We start from the raw sequence: 17,265 nt of genomic DNA on the forward strand, positions 1-17,265 counted from the left end.
ATAGCAAGAGATGGATTCAAAGAATGTTTAGAAGTAATGCCAGGAGGTCCCTTTACCTTTGTCCAGCACCCTTGTCGTGACTGTAAGTCAACTTCCAGGTACAGTGAGCATCAGAAGTTTCTTTCACTCTTTTAGAGCAGGTTTAGGATTGGGAGAGGAGAGCATGTATGGCAAACTGTAAGAGCTGCCTCTACAAGACAGTTTTAAAATGCATTATGCTCAACTGTCAGTGCCAGGGCATTAAGCATTCAAATACTTGCATAGTTGCTGTAATTGGCCTCACATCAGTGAACACAGTACTCCCAAAAGATAATTTACTCTCGTTTGCTTACCAAAAGAACAGAACAAATACTTTAATATCATTTTTTCTTGTCTTTGGCCAAGAAGTGACCTTTGTGGTAGGGATTTTGATTGAACACTTGCAATCAGCATGGAAGCAGGGAGGTGATAAACATGCCAAATCAATTCCCCAGAATTCTTGGTAAGAAAATTTCAGAATGCATCAAGAAAGTCTCACATTTTCTTCTTTAAAATTAAAGAGTCATGCCTGCTTTTTATGATTTTTTTTTTCTTTTTCACCGTGAATTGATAAAGTTTCATCTTTCATCTAGAGAAAGTACCTGGAATTACCTGGCTTTATCATCTTTTCTTCCATCTACCTGATTACATGCATGCTCCTCTACCTCCCATATAAAGATTTGGGATAGTTTGTCTGCTTCTAAAAATAACATGATGTATGTCTTTTCAAAATATCGGCATAGATTTTTTTCCTTTCACTTTGCATTTGTGTGTCATCTACACTTCTTACATACATATCCTCATGTTTCACATCCTCAATAAATTCCAATCTGGGTTTTGGTATGGTACTGTAGGATCAGCACAGTACTGCATACAACAGGGTCAGCAGTTCAAACCCACCAGCTGCTCCTCGGAAACTCTATACAGGGTCACTATGAATCAGAACCAACTTGACAACAACAACTATTCCACCAACAGGACTCCTGGTGTGGTGCTATGGGATCAGTACTTGACAATTAGCAGCAAGGTCTGCAGTTCAAATCCATTAGTTGTTCCTTGGAAACCCTATATTGGACCACTATGAATTGGAATCAACTTAATGGCTCTTAACAACAATAACAACTCCACCAACAGCTGCTCTTTACATAATTGACAATGAATGTCAGGTCACTAAAGTCATGCTCTATACTATGGCCACCTTTTCCCGAACGCTCTCTTCCCATGGCTTCTGTGTTGTTACACCCTCATGAGTATTTTCCCCACCCTTATGACTTCTTTTGGCACTGCTGGAATGGCACTGTAGGATCAGCACTGGACTGCAAGGTCAGTCATTCAAACCCTGCTCTTCAAAAACCCTATACAGCAGGGGTGGGGAACGTCCAGCCCTTGGGCCATATAAGGCTGGTGAAATCATTTGGTCTTACTCTGCCAAAGCCACCACAGTTCCAGCCATCACATTGTTGTTGTGGTTGGGTGCCATCCAGTCAGTTCTGACTCATAGCGACCCTGCATAGGGTTTCTGAGGAGCAACTGGTGAGCTTGAACTGCCAACCTTGCCAGTCATGCCGACCTTGCAGTCCATTAAACCAGCGCAGTCTATTAAACCCACGGCACCACACCAGGACTCTAGCCATCACGTTGTTGTTGTGATATGCTATCCAGTCAGTTCCATCCCATAGCAACCCGGTATAGGATTTCTGAAGAGCAGCTGGTGAGCTTGAACCGCCGACCTTGCAGTTCAAACGGCTTTGCAATCTGGCGCATTAACCCACAGCGCCACACCAGGACTCCAGCCATCACATTTAGTAATGAGTTAATTAAATGTTGGACCAAATATAGCAGGCTAATTTTTAAAGTTGATAATTTTGTGTGGCACACAAGTAATGTTATCTATTTTGGCAGTAAAAGGTTCCCCACCCCTGCTATACAGGGTTTCTATGAGTCAGAACTGACAAGAAGGCACTTAACAACAACAACAACATGACTGCTTTTAAGGGGCCCTGGTGGGTTTAGCAAAAGGTCTGCAGTTTGAACCTACCAGCTGCTCCAAGGGAGAAAGATGAGGCAGTTTGCTCCTGTAAAAATGTACAGCCTTGGAAGCCATATGAATCAGTTCTAGACTACAAAGCCATTTGAACTGCAAGGTCAGTGGTTCAAGCTCACCACCTGCTCCTTGGAAACCCTATACAGGGTCGCTATGGGTCGGAATTGACTCTTCGGCACTTAATAACAACAACAACTCTGTTGTATAGGATCACTATGAGTCAGAATTGACTTAACGAGATGATGACTGTTTTTATATAGACTCATCTCTGGTAGCGTAGTGGTTACGAATCGGGCTGCGAACTGCAAGGTCAGCAGTTCAAAACGACCAGCTATTCTGCAGGAGAAAGTTGAGGCTTTCCGCTCCTGTAAAGATTTACAGCCTCGGAAACCCTGTACAGGGTCGTTATGAGTCGGAACCGACTCCACGTCACATAGCAGCAATAGCAACAGCACGTCTCCCTATTACTGGTTTCTGGCGTCTCAGTCCTGGTCATCTGTATTTATCAGTTAACTTTTCCCTCTAAGTGATCTTATCCTTTCTTTGAGTCCAATGACTTCGCCATATACTGATGACTATCAAATCCATGTCTCCAAACCATGTCTTCTTCTGAACTCTAGATCTGTGTGTCTCAATTGCCCACTGGGTGTCTGCCCATGAATGATTTTCATGCAACTTAAACCCAGCAAGTCTAAGACTACATTCATCACCTTCCCCAAGCTTGGTCTTCATTCTGGCTCAATGACTGTGCTTTTGGTAAAAGTTTTGTTCCACCAGTTGTCACATTTTTCTTCATATAATTCAGCTTCTCAGATTATTTGCTCAGCATAAAGATTGAATAAGTACAGTGAAGGAAAACAACTCTGGTGCACACCTTCCCTAATTTAAAACAATTCGGTGTTTCCTTTGCTCTGAACAACTGCCTCTTAATCTATGTACAGGTTCCTCATGAGCAATAATGAAGTGTTCTGGAATACTTATACTTCACAATGTTGCCCATAGTTTGTTATGATCCACACAATCAAAAGCCTTTGTGCAGCTAACAAAGCACAAGTAAACATCTTTCTGGTATTCTCTGTTTTTAGTCAAGATCCATCTAATGTCAGCAATGATATCCCTCATTCCACATCCTCTTCTGAAACTGGCTTGAACCTCTGGAAGTTCTCTGTCAGTGTATGATTGCAGCCATTTGCTGCAAACAATCCGAGATGCTGGATCATATGAAGAAAAGCATAGTATCAGGATTGGAGGAAGACTCATTAACAACCTGTGATATGCAGATGATACAACCTTGCTTGCGGAAAGTGAATAGGACTTAAAATACTTACTGATGAATCTGATACAATTTGATGAACTTGACCTACACCTATGGATGCAGTAGCTCAAAAGAGGGAACAAATCCTTACAGTAAGAATCATTCCCACCCCCTCCACACACAGAGTAAACAGGGATGGGCAACTTGGACATTGGTTACCCAAAATGGGGGGTGGGGGGTTACAAAGGCAAGAAATGACTGGCTTACAAGCTTTCAAGAGGGAACCTAGAGCCAGGGGCCTGGAGAAAGGCAGAATCTCCAGTTAGTAGTATCCAATCTGTCTAGGCGGACCTGATGAAATGAAATGCAGATGGGTCTCTTGTGATACAATAGTGAATAATTGTTATCAGGACTGATTGTGAGGGTTGCAAATGTAAAGGAAGATGTATTATAGCAAGGAAGGGAGTGATTAACTTTCCAGTCTAGGAGCAGAGGTCCCTAGGACCATCAACAGAGAAGAGTGGAGAGCAGGACCCTACCCAGAGAAGCAGTGATGTCTGAGATGGAGGCAGAGATGATGACGTGGAGCAGTGGAGCAGCTGGGGACTTTAGATCCAGAGAGAGAGAGCGACTATGTGCTGAAGACTGGGAAGCGGACAGTGTAGAGGGGCAGGCTTACAGGGTATACTCTTTGGTTGGTTGATGATGCATGGAGGGGATTGTAACCATGGCAATGAAATGATACACGATAGAATGAATGTAAAACTAATGTTCTCCCATGTAAACTATCATATAATTCACAATAAAACATAAAATTTTAAAAAAGGAAAAAAACAACAACTTACTGATGAAGATAAAAGCGCACAACCTTTGGTATGGGTTGCATCTCAATGTAAAGAAAACAAAAATCCTCACCACTGGACCAATAAATTTATCCAGATAAATGGAGAAAAGATTGAAGTTGCCAAAGACCTCATTTTGCTCAGACCAACCGTCAACACTCATGGAAGCAGAAGTCAAGAAATCAAACAACATATTGCATTAGGCAAATGTGCAACACAAGACATTTTTAAAGTGTTGAAGAGCAAAGATGTCAGTTTGAAGACTAAATTGTGTCTGACCTAAGCCATGGTATTTTCAATAACTTCATATGCATGCGAAAGCTGGACAATAAATAAGGAAGACCATAGAAGCATTGGTGCATTTGAGTTATGTTGTTGGAGGAGAATATTGAAAGTGCCATGGACTGCCAAAAGAACCAACAGATCTGTGTTAGAAGAAGTGCAGCCAGAGTGCTCCTTGGAGGCCAAGATGGCCAAACTTTGTCTCTCATACTTTGGACGTATTGTCAGGAGGGACCAGTCGCTGGAGAAGGATATCATGTTTGGAAAGGTGGAGGGTCAGAGAAAAAGAGGAAGACCCCCAACGAGATGGATTGGTACAGTGGTAGCAGTGATGGGTTCAGCTGTAGCAGTGATTGTGAGGTTGGCCCAGAACCAGGCAATGTTTCATTCTGTTGTGCTTAGGGTCGCTATGAGTCAATACAGACTCAATGGCACTTAACAACAACAATTCAGTTGTCACGATAGAAATTGGTGCTTAATCTTGACCCCTAATTCATCCTTATCTCTATACTCACGTCCAGTTACTTATTCCGTTAAATAAATTCATTCTCTATAAAATCTCTTAAATCTACCTCTCTTTGACCTTGCTTCTACCACCTCTTGAAGGTCACTATCATCATTCCCCAGACTATTCCTATGGCTTCTAATAAGTCATTATATTTTGAGTTTTACTCCTTTTCAATCTAGTCTCCATTATGTTTTGAAAACCTTCCATTTCCTTGTTTAAAACCTGAGTGCCCTTAGAAGTGGACACCGGGCCCAGACAGTTGAATGTAGGGCATGGACTGGGCTTTAAAGGAAAAGTGGAATCTAAATAGTTAAGATAGAGGCTTGGGAAATGATTGTTCAACTGGAACTCAACTGTTGTGGGTTTAGGTCCAAGGACGTGATCGGCACAACCACTTGGTAGATGTGGACACCCATAACCATTTTTAAAATCATCTGATGCTGAGTATTTCCCTTTTCCCAGATCCTTAGGGGCAGAAACTTAGAAATAGTTTTGTTCAAATGTGGCTTAAATCGCATTCCTCCCCTGAGTGACAAGCGTACATGCTAAACAGCATTAGTTGCACTCTGGCGTGCTCCTCTGCTCATTTATTTCTTTCTGCTCATGAGCAAGGCATAAATAGTTTGTGAATTCATCCATAGGCTTATGGTTTAAAAGCCCAGTTCCCAAATGAGAAGCTACTTGTGGGCTATTAGCACTGGCAAGGGGCTATGCAGTAAATTGGCTCCCAGATTAAAGGCTGGCTTGTCCACCCAGTTGGCAGGTAGCTCTCTTCATAGGAATTGCTTGTGTAGTAGTTGGCTTTCCCTATACTGTTGGACCAGAAGAAAATGAGGGCACATATCAAGCTTTCTTGTTATTCCTTGTACTTAGCAGAGGGTTGGACATTGCTAAGTATAAAGTAAACACCAATAGCTTATTAATTAATTGGTCATCACAGAACTAGGCCAACTGCTACAGATCGTTTGGTTCATCCTGAATTAGTTTTTGAATCATAATGAATTATGAAGCTGTTTTAATAATGCTTTATCAAATTCATCATTTAGGAAACTTATGTGGACTATTTAAAAGGGAAGAAGTTCTGGTAGTATAGTGGCTACAAATCAGGCTGCTAATCTCTCAGGGTCAGCAGTTCAAAACTACCAGCTGTTCTGTGGGAGAAAGATGAGGCTTTCTGCTCCTGTAAAGATTGACAGCCTCAGAAAACTTTTACAGGGTCGCTATGAGTCGGAACCAACTCCACGACACATAACAACAACAACAACATTCCATCCATAACAGGAGTCCTAGTGTGGTACCATAGGATAAGCTCTCAACTACAAGGTCAGTTTGAACTGTAAGGTGGGTGGTTCAAACTCACCAGTCGCTCCTTATAAACCCTATAGAGGGTCAAGGGCATTTAACAACAACAACAAATTCCATACCAGGGAGGAAGTTGTAAGTAAAAGTAGGGAATGTTTTCTGAGGTTCCCAGGGCAGTAGTGACATGCAAGCAGGCAGTAGTGATGTTGCAAGGTATGTAAGAGTATTCATATGCTTTATATATTATAAGAACTAATTTCTTAGTTCAAGTTACAGAAGAAATCAAGACTCTGGAGAGATGAGACAAAGGTCAGTAAAAAAGTCAATTTAAAGACTTACTGAAGAAAAAACAAAACAGTGCGATTCAAGCAAACAAGTTCAAGAGAAAATTCAGAATTATAAATCAAATTAGAATCAGTTACTTATTTTAACAAGGTGTTATTATCTTAAAGCATTATTACCCCACTGTGTCTAAAATATAATTTCAAAAATAACGTGAATTCAGTTGTATGTGTTTTCAAGAGTAATATACATGCTATTATAAAATGTGATATTGTTATATATTTTTTTAATGTCACCATCTTAATATCTTAAAGAGAGAGGTATGTATACAATGTCCAGAACTTCATTGTTGAAACATAAACTTCTGCAAATCCAAGATACAATTTGAGTTTTATTCTCATTATTTTTGCATACAGCATAGCACTTTTTCTATTTTGCTTCAGTTTATTGAGACAAACTCTTTGGGAAATGCAAAATTTATTTTGGTTACTGGGTTAAAGTAAATCATTTTAGTGCATTTGTTGTTGTTATTACATGCCATTGAGTCAGCTCCTATTCACAGTGACCCTATTCATAGTGAGTTTGTATAGTGTTTCCAAGGAATGGCTGGTGGATTTAAACCGCCAACCTTGCGGTTAGCAGCCCAGTGCTTATCCTACAGCACCACACCAGGAGTCCATTAGAGCAGGGGTTTTGATTGTAGAGAAGGCCCTGGGTGGTACAAGCAATTAAGCACTAGGCTAATAATGAAAAGGTTGGAGGTGCTAATATACCCAGAGGTGCCTAGGAAGAAATGTCTGGTGATCTCCTTCTGAAAGGTCATAGCCATGAAAACTCCATGAAGTATAGCTCCACTATGTAATACATGGGGTTGTCATGAGTCAGAATCAATTGGATGGCAATTTGGATTTTATTTTTGTTTTCCTGCATGGCCAATGAATCTCCCATTTACACTGACATGAGAGTGGCTCATATTAAGAGGAGAAGTGAGTTTGGTGCATCTTAGAATTTCTCCTTCTTCACCTTAACCTAGGTAGCAATCAGCTCTCTTTCAAGGGAACCCTCGTCCTCAGGTATTCAATAATAGTAACACCAAGCTATTCCTCTTTGGGGTGTCTGCCATCAGGCTCTTACAGCAAAGTTGGCAAGAAATCCAGAAAAATCTTCCTAAATGCACTCACGGGGTCTTTCCCTGAAGCAGAGACCATCACTCGTAGAGATGACGGACTGCAGAGAGAACGGGAAGCAGATAGGAGAGGAAGTAGCTACAGAGTTCTGTGCTGTGAAGGCTCTGGAAAGTAGCTTACTCTCAGTGGCCAGCCACAGAAATCAGCTCATCTAAGGGAGAGTTACAGGATAGATAGGGGAGGAGAGGATCACAGAACCCTGCAAAATGTGCAGGAAGGAACCAAGAAGGCTTCAGAACCAGAAACAATCTGGCCAGGAAGTTTGTATGGCCACCACTACTGACTACCCCTGTTGCTACTGTTACTCAGTGAATGCTGATCATTCTAGGTTACTGTTTCGAAATTCAAAGTTCTGATTAGGAACATCTGAAGCCAAGTCAGGCCTGCACTCCATTCCCAGGAGCCAGGAGATTATTTGGTTTTCTTTACTTTCTTTTATGGCATCTGGGGACTGTCTCCTACCAAAGCTCACATGATGCGGAGCGGGGAGCTTTCCCTAAATCAGAGGAGTATTGGGTGCTGTTGAACAGCTAAAGCTACTACAGAGGGCCTTGCTATCCTTGTTAAAAATGTTCCAGGAGTTGTTAACAGGCCTGAAAGTTAAGGTCTTTTTTTAAAAACTGTTGTTTATTCTTTTGCAATGAAAAGTACTTCCTATTACATCTGGGAAAATATTTTTTAAGACCAGGACTATCACACAAAAATAAATAAGGTGTTTTGTTGTATCTCTGCTGATTCATATCTATAATCAACAAAATAGATTCAGAATTCTCTCTTTGGTATTTTGGAGATGCTTAAAAAGTCTGTTTAGATGTTCGTGTAAATGCTGTAGAATGCATCAAGTTTAACCCATAGTCTGATTGTACTTTATGCAAAGATTCACAGGCCTGAGTAGCCATACAGTGACTGACTGTGGGTTTTTTTTTTGTAGTTGTTGTGTTTGTTTGTTTTTTTACAGCCAGATGCCTCTTTTATAGTCATTCTAACCTATAAAATGTAAAGCTTTCTTAGAGAGTAATTTAATCAATATATTAAGGCTTAAGGTAATCATTGTTTTAGGGTAGTGAATAGTACATCCTAAACATACCAGTTTACATTTAGGATCTTAAAAACAAAGAGTTTACCTTCTTACAATGAAGGCAACAAAATATTAGCTTGCCCAGTTTTGTTTTGTTTTCCATTCAACATATCTTCTTTCCACCTACCAGTATTTGGTGGACAAGAACGATCTAATTTTTATTATTATTATTAAAAAAAAAAAAAAAGTTGCTTGTTATGATCTGAAATGTTTAATTTTTCAGCAAAAAGGTTCCACTAGTTGTCTAGACAGTTAGTAATACAGCTTACAACCAAGCTGAACCACATGATGAAACTTCACTTTAACAGCAAGAGCAGCTATAAAAGCTAAAAAAGGAGCAGCTGGTGAGCTTGAACTGAGATTAAAGGTGATTACAATAAGAAAATCACTTTGTTGTTGTTGTTAGGTGCCAGTCCAGTCAGTTCTGACCCATAGATCTTTCTGCACAACAGAATGGACCACCTCCAGGCCCTGAACCAGACTCACAATTGCTGCTACGCTTTAGAGTAAATAAAATGCTGTGTGTTCAGGGCCAGAGTTGGAAACGGATGATCTTTGGGTTGTTGTTAAGTGCCATCAAGTCCGTTCTGACTCATAGCGATTTCGGTGGCACTGAGAAAATAAAGATTGAAATTTGAGGGACATGTGAGACCAAAAAAATTTAAGCAAACCAGTGTTGAAGATGAAATTTTATTTGGGGAAAAGGGAAAAGAAGAAAAAGAAGAGGAAATGCATGTTGACTCCAAGCCTTTCTTTTGAATAAAAGTCCAGAGTATGTGTTTGTCAAGTATAAGCATTGCCTAAGCAACAGTTAAGGAGCTCTGGAAGTGTAGTGGTTACAAATCAGGCTGCTAACCTCAAGGTCGCAGTTCAAAACTACCAGCTGTTCCGTGGGAGAAAGATGAGGCTTTCTGCTCCCGTAAAGATTTACAGCCTTGGAAACCCTGTATGGGGTTGCTATGAGTCGGAACCGACTCCATGGCACATAACAACAAGAAGCAACAGTTGTTAGGTTCTGGTAAGGCATGATTTTAGTTGCCTACACAGGGTAAGGTCAGTGGCCTGTGTACATTCACAGGGTCCTGTTGTTACTGATGTTCTTTCTGCCTTTACAATGCAAGTGCCTGGATCTTAGCAGGGGAAAAGAATCCCACTGCAATATCCTTTTCTAAAAGGGATGTCCCAGCTCTGTTTTGCTTAACAACTTCCAAACAAGTATCTTCCCTCTAGGTTCTCTCTGTCTTTGCATCCTGACCTTTCCTGAAGTTCTGCATTCAAGGTATTATTCCTATACAAACTACTTGTTTTGCTTTTTATCTTATTAAGGTCAATATCCCTACATGCCTTTGTTAAAAGTTGTTCTACACTCTCTTTCTAGCCAAACCCTGTCGATGCTGCAGAATCTTCGGGAATGCACCATCCTTCACTGAACATTTTCTATCTGTCCAATCTGGAATTAATCTCTCTACTATGTAAACAATTAGTATCCCTTATTTTCCATAACTTTGAATAACTCCTTTTAATATTCTTAGGTATTCTTGTGAGTATATGTTACCTTATCTTCCAAACAAGATTATTGGCTTCTAGCTAACAGAAGGAGCTCAGTAATACTGATGAGCTGAAATGGTAAGGCAATGGGGTACACTGTAAAGAATGTGGACTTTGGAACTGGATGTTCCTGAGTTTTTATCCTTACTTGAGTTATCAGAGATTCACTTTCCTCATCTGTAAAATGAAGTCAGTAAAATTCACCCCACAGCATTATTGTGAGGTGTGAAAATCATTTATGTTAATGATTTTGATGCTATAGGATTAACACTAGACTGTGAACCACGAGGTCAGCAGTTCAAACCCACCAGCTGCTCCTTAGAAAACCCGTACAGGGTTGCTATGAGTTGGAACTGACTTGATGGTACTTAAAAAACAGGTATTAAATAAATGGTAGGCAATTATATTTTTGCACTGTAAAAATCGATAACAGTGTTATACTCATTAATTTTTAAATCAGATGTAGGAAGAGAAGATAAATTATATTAATTTTGTAAATTATACTGTTTTAGGAGTAGAATTTGTTTAGCAGAAATATCATTATTAATACCCTTTTCTTTAAGCTTTTAAATAATAGAGAAGTACAGATTTAAATGGAAACTTGGCATATTTATTGTGCATTGATCACCCATCATGTTGACCCCTTTCAATAATTCTAGGGCAAAATGTTTACCTAAGAAGAGAGTAGCCCTTAGGCAAGTTCCATGTGGACTTCTATGAAAACCCAACCAATATGATTACAACTAGCTTACTATGTTGTTGTTGATGTTGTTAAGTGCCATCAAGTCAATTCCTACCCATAGCGACCTTGTATAGAGTTTCCAAGGAACAGCTGGTGAACTTGAACCACTGACCTTGCAGGTCAAATGACTTTGCAGCCTGGTGCATTTGCTCATAGCACCACACCACTGTAATTCAGCAGAATATGAATAGGATAAAAGCTGATGTACAGTTTTTATATAGCCTTTGATTGAGTTATTGATATTTCCTTTTACAAGACGATTGTTAGAGCAAGTTACGGCTGCCAAACAACTGTGAGTCAAAAATTCAGAATTCCACTTTTTGTCTTTGGTATTTCCTACTGTCAGTGATTCTAACTAACATCCTCATAGGAAAGATCAAGGACCTTCAAGAGAAATAAATATGAACGGTTAGCTGAAAACAGTCAAAACTCATTGTATGGGTAAAATTTGATTTGCAAAAGCTTGGTTGAAGAATTCTCAAAATGGAAAAAACTTAAGTCAGTAGACTTAGGAGATTGAGTGGTCTAAGCATGAATTTGTGATATTACTTTTGTACAAACAGATATGATTCATTGGATGACAACTACCCACCCACTTCCATTCTTCTTTGATTATAGCCCTGTCAAGCAACCCTCTCTTTCCAGGTTCTTTTAATCACTTGCTTCCTTGTCCCTTCAGGCCTAAGCGTAATAATAGTAACAGCTGTTGACAACACCATAGTACTGTCCTACCTGCTGTGGTTTCTCATTTACAGTGGTTCTCATTGCATTGAAATCATCTGGTGGTTGCCCCCATCCCAGAGTTTCTGATTCAGTAGGTCTGAGATAGGTTTGAGAATTTGCATTTCTAAGAAGTCTAACAGGGTTCCAATGAATGATGATGTTGGGGTGGAGGTTGGCAGGGCCAGGGGACTGAGACAACCACTGCCGGAATTTCAGGGTACCGCCTTTCTTTCTGGGACCCTGATTGGTATACGTGACTTTGAAAAACTCGTTGAACTAAACCTTGTTTAATGATTAAATATGATTTGCAAGTGCTTGTTTGAAAAATCATCAAATTAAAGACAAAAAAGTTGTAAGAATTAAGGAAATCATTTCATTCCATGCTTTAATTTCCTAGCTAAAGACATAGAAACAAAGAGAGACCAACTAGTTCTTTGGATCTCAGGGTAAGGGAGGCTGATGTTCATGTGGTCCATTAGTCCGTTGGACTAACTGTTTCCAAGCAACTTCAATTCTCATCACTCTTCTTTCCTCCAGACAGGAGAGACCAATAGCTGCACCTTAGATGGCCACTCATAAGCTTTTGAGGTCCCCATTGCTACTTACCAAAATAGCATGCAGAACATTGTCTTTGTGGACTAAGTTATACCAATTTACCCTGGTGTCCCCTGAGACCATAGTCCTGAACCTCAAAGCCCAACAACTCATTCCCTCAAGGTGGTTGGGAATGTCTGTTTTCGTAACTTTGCCCTCTCTCTGCTTCACCACATTCATGAATATGTTTACAGCAAAAATAAATACCCATGTACAAATATCCTCTGTTAATCCTTTATATATTTGTGGATATACTTCCACTCTCCCTCTTACCTCTTCAGTGTGCCTGCTTCTCCATGTATCTACCTATCCATCACCACTATTATAGGCTTGTAAATCTAACACTATTTACCTTGGTTGCCTTTACTCTCTCTGTGCATTCCTGTCTTCATCTTTCTTCTGTCAACCTCCCTCTAATTGTGTATTGCTCTCCCCTTCACCCAAGTTAACAAATGTCTACCGGCTAGCCGGAGTGCTGTATGATAAGCACCAGACGGCTAACTACACAGTTGGCAGTTCAAACCCACCAGCTGCGCCTTGGAAACCCTATACAGTATTACAGTGAATCTGAATCGACTCAATGGCACTTAACAACAACAACCCTCTAGCAAGTGAATTATTCCAGCTTCCCTCTCACAACTGATAACCATTAAAAAATGTTTCTTTTAGTTTTTTATTAAAAACTTTTTCTTTATACACTAGTGATCTCATACAGTATTTGTCCTTTTGTGATTGATTAATTTCACAATAAATGCTGGACCTGGTATAGCGCTGTAGGATCAGCAGTGGACTGCTAACTGCAAGGTTGGTAGTTCAAACCTATCATGCTGTCCTTTGAAAATCCTATAGAGGGTTCTTATGAGTTGAAACCAATTTGACAACGCTTAACAACAACAGTTTCACTCAGCACAATTTCCTCCAGATTCATTCATCTTGCGAACTGTTTCAGATTCATCATTATTCTTTAAAGGATAAACAAACTTCGGTCCATTCTATTTTGTGTATGTACCTAACTTTGTTTATCCATTCTTCTGTTGATGGGCATTTAGGCTGATTCCATATTTTCGCTGTTGTGAATAGTGCTGTGATAAACATGCATGTGTATATATTTATTCATGTTGTGGCCTTTTTTCCCCAAGGATATATACAAAGTAGAAGGAGCTCTGGTAGTATAGTGGTTACATGTCAGGCTGCTAACCTCAAGGTCAGCAGTTTGAAACTACCAGCCATTATGCAGGAGAAAAATGAGGCTTTCTGCTCCCATAAAGATTTACAGCCTTGGAAGTCCTATGCAGGGTCGCTATGTGTCGGAACTGACTCCACAACACACCACCACACACAATATGATCAACCAGAGGGAGTGCTGGATCATATGGTATTTCTATTTCCAATTTTTTGAAATGCCCCATACATTTTTCACAGTGGATGAACCATTTTACAGTCCCACCAACAATGTCTGAGAGTTCTAGTCTCTCCACCCCCTCACCAGCATTTGTTGTTTTCTGTTTTTATGAACTTTACTACTAATACTGGGGTGAGAAGCTATCTCATTGTTAGCTTGATTTGAATCTCTGGTAGCATAGTGGTTACGAATTGGGCTGCAAACCTTCAGGTCAGCGGTTCGAAACTACCAGCCGCTCCACGGGAGAAAGATGAGGCTTTCTACTCCCGTAAAGATTTACACCCTCGGAAACCCTGTACAGGGTCGCTATGGGTCGGAACCGACTCGACGGCACTTAACAACAACAACAACAATGAATAATGATAACAAGCACTTCTTCATATTTGTTGACTGCCTGAATGTCTTCGCTGAAGTGTTTGTTCATGTCCTCTGCCCATTTTTTAATTGGGTTATTTGTGCCTTTATCTTGTTGTGGTATTGAAGTTGTCTATAAATTTTAGAGATTAATCTCTTGTCTGATGTGTCATTCCTAAAAAAAAAAAAAAAAAATTATATCGTCTGTGGATTTACTTTTGGTGAAATATTTTGATGCATGTAAGTGTCTAATTTTTAGAAAGTCCCAGTAATTGAATTTGTCTTCTGCTGTTTTGTGTGTTTTCAGTTATATTTAGTAGTGTATTTATGCTATGTATCAGAGCCCCTAGGTTTGACCCTATTTTTTCACTGATAATCTTTGTAGTTTTAGGTTTTACATTTAGACTTTGGATCCATCTTGAGTTTGTTTTTGTATATGGTGTGAATGGGCAGGACCCTGTTTGAATGCTACCTGAAAGTTTGGTCTATTGCCTTCCAAGTCATCTTATACTTGCTCACAAGGAAACTTCTCTAGCACTTTGCTTTAAAGATCTTTTTCTATTTAATCTTTATCAAATTGTTATTTGTCAAGTTGTTTTCTAAGAACCTCACATCTTAGCAGTCAATCTTAGTTAAGCAATTAATTTAATCAGCTGAAGTTCTTTTCTCTTTTTGCTTTGAAGTTGTTAGTTTGAACAGCCAAGGCACCATCTTCCCAGCTCTCTACCCACCCTTTCCTGTAAGTAACAGTCTTATAATATTCTCATCTAGCTCAAAAATTGGACTAGGAATCAGTATAAGATACAAGTTAAATTCCCTGAATTTTTTACTCTGGGCAGCTAGGTTTCTCTCGGACAACTAAAGCTTTAAGATTGAAAACTTGGAAGTTTCTAGTAGCCAAGTTTTCTACAAAGAGAGGCAAACAGCAGCCAAGTGAGAAGAATAAAGGTGGCACTGAACAGTGAAGGACAGAAGACAGTCAGGGTTGCACTGAGCTCCTGGTTCCAGTCTTCCTGTCCTTTGGTTGCTCCTCATTTGGATTTCTATTATTTGAAACGAAATGTTCTAATTAATAAAATGCCACTCATGGTCTTTCTGATTACTGCTCTTAGTGATTTATTGATACTTCCTGTATGTCAATTAGTTCACACAACACCAAAGTGGATATTACAGATGAGAAAATTGAGACTAAGAGAGGTTATGCAGCCATCTTCTGGCTCAGTGTTGGGCAACTATAACACAACTTTGGAGATCCTGGGTTCTTAACCATTATGTTCTGCTGGGATCTCAATTAGATAGCAGTTCCTTTTCCAGTACTAGGTAAGAGTGAAGGAATAAGATGTTCAATGCTCTTTTGTAGTCAGATTTGGCCTGTTTCCCAATTGAGCATCTTAGAGTTGATCATCTTGCCATTGAGTTTCATCACATGGCTGTTACAGTGGATAAGCATTTGCTCCTACAGTTTCCCTCTGATGGTGTTTTTAGTTATCCAGTGCTCCTGTAACAGAAATACCATAAATGGATGGTTTTAACAAACAGAAATGTTTCCTCTTACAATTTTAGAGAGTAGAAGTCTCCTTTCAATGCTGATGGACCTAGTGTTCCTTGGAGATCTCCATGAGTCTTGACATCCATCATCCCCTGGGTCTAGGAGGTTCTTAGATCAGGGCCCCAGGTCCAAAGGAGACACTCCAGTCTTGGCTCTTATTTCTTGGTGATACTTTGTTGTTGTTGTTGTTAAGTGCCTTTGAGTCAGTTCCGACCCATAGCAACCCTGTATAGGGTTTCCACGGAGCAGTTGGTGGGCTTGAACCACCAACCTTGCAGTTCAAATTGACTTTGCAATCCAGCGCATTAACCCACAAATCCACATCAGGTGATAGTAAAGTCCCTCAAATCTCTGCCTACTTGTTTAATCTCTCTTTTATATCTCAAAAGAAATTGACACAAGATATAACCTAATCCTGTAGATTATATTTTACCTCATTAACACGACGGTCACTAAACTTGCCTCATTAACATCATAGAGGTTAGGATTTATAACACATAGGATAATTACATCAGATCACAAATAAAAGTATAATACTAAGAATCAAGACCTAGCCACAATGCCACATTTTTTTGGGGGGAAAGGGGACACAGTTTATTCCATAACAGAAGATACTGCCTATTCCACAGTCTTAAACTCTTCATTGTAAATTCCAGTTCATCCTTCAAAGCCAACTTTGATGTAACCTCCTATAAAGCCTTTCCCTGCGTCAGGCTGACTGAATCACTCACTCCTTTTCTTCTTGCTCCCCTGACACTCAGTTCACATCAATTTAAAGTTAATTTGTTATATGTCTGATTCTAATAGTGAATTGAGAGCTCCATGAGGGTGTGGATTGTGCATTGTTCATTTCTCTAACTCCTGCTCCTGACATAAGGCCTGCCCCATAATAGATGCTTAATAACAGCCTGAATCAAATTCAATTGGGGAGCATGTGGAGCATCTAAACAGTTCAGATGAAGAAATCATACTTGAAGTCTGGACAAATATGAAAAATGGCCCAAGATGGCCCTACTGCTGTGGCTCAGGTGAGTAGATGTCTTTATGAGGGAGAGTCTTACTAATCTAGTGCCTTCCAACATATCACTCCTAATACAGTTTACCCTCAATACCTTTAAAGGCTGAATCCTGTTCACTAACTGAATTTGCGAGCCCTGCTTCTTTCTACCCAGGCACTCACTGTGGCATATAAAATAGGAAATAGGTATGATTTATTTATGATCCTTAGCTGTTTCCTGGGCAACATTCTGGATATTTATTTCTATCACGGCTGCCTTTATGTTAATGGAATGGTACGAGACCGTATTTTGTTGTTGTTTTTAGGTTCCATCGAGTCAGTACTGACCCATAGAGGCCTTATGCACAGCAGAATGAAACACTGCCCCATCCTGGGCCAACCTCACTACTGTTGCCACACTTGAGTCCATTGATGCTGTCCCTTGGCTAATCCATCTCATTGGGGGGTCTTCCTCTTTTTCTCTGACCCTCCACCTTACCAATCATGATATCCTTCTCCAGGAACTGGTCCCTCCTGACAATATGTCCCAAGTATGAG

General features: G+C 40.0%; 1 protein-coding gene across 1 annotated transcript in view; it reads left to right on the forward strand.

Annotated features, from left to right (window-relative positions):
• SLC35F4 (solute carrier family 35, member F4) overlaps nt 1-17,265 on the forward strand; it is a 362,691-nt gene that overhangs the window by 300,039 nt on the left and 45,387 nt on the right. The window lies entirely within an intron of this gene.

Source organism: Chrysochloris asiatica, unplaced genomic scaffold (genome assembly GCF_000296735.1).
Source record: "Chrysochloris asiatica unplaced genomic scaffold, ChrAsi1.0 scaffold00067, whole genome shotgun sequence".
Lineage (NCBI taxonomy): Eukaryota > Metazoa > Chordata > Mammalia > Afrosoricida > Chrysochloridae > Chrysochloris > Chrysochloris asiatica.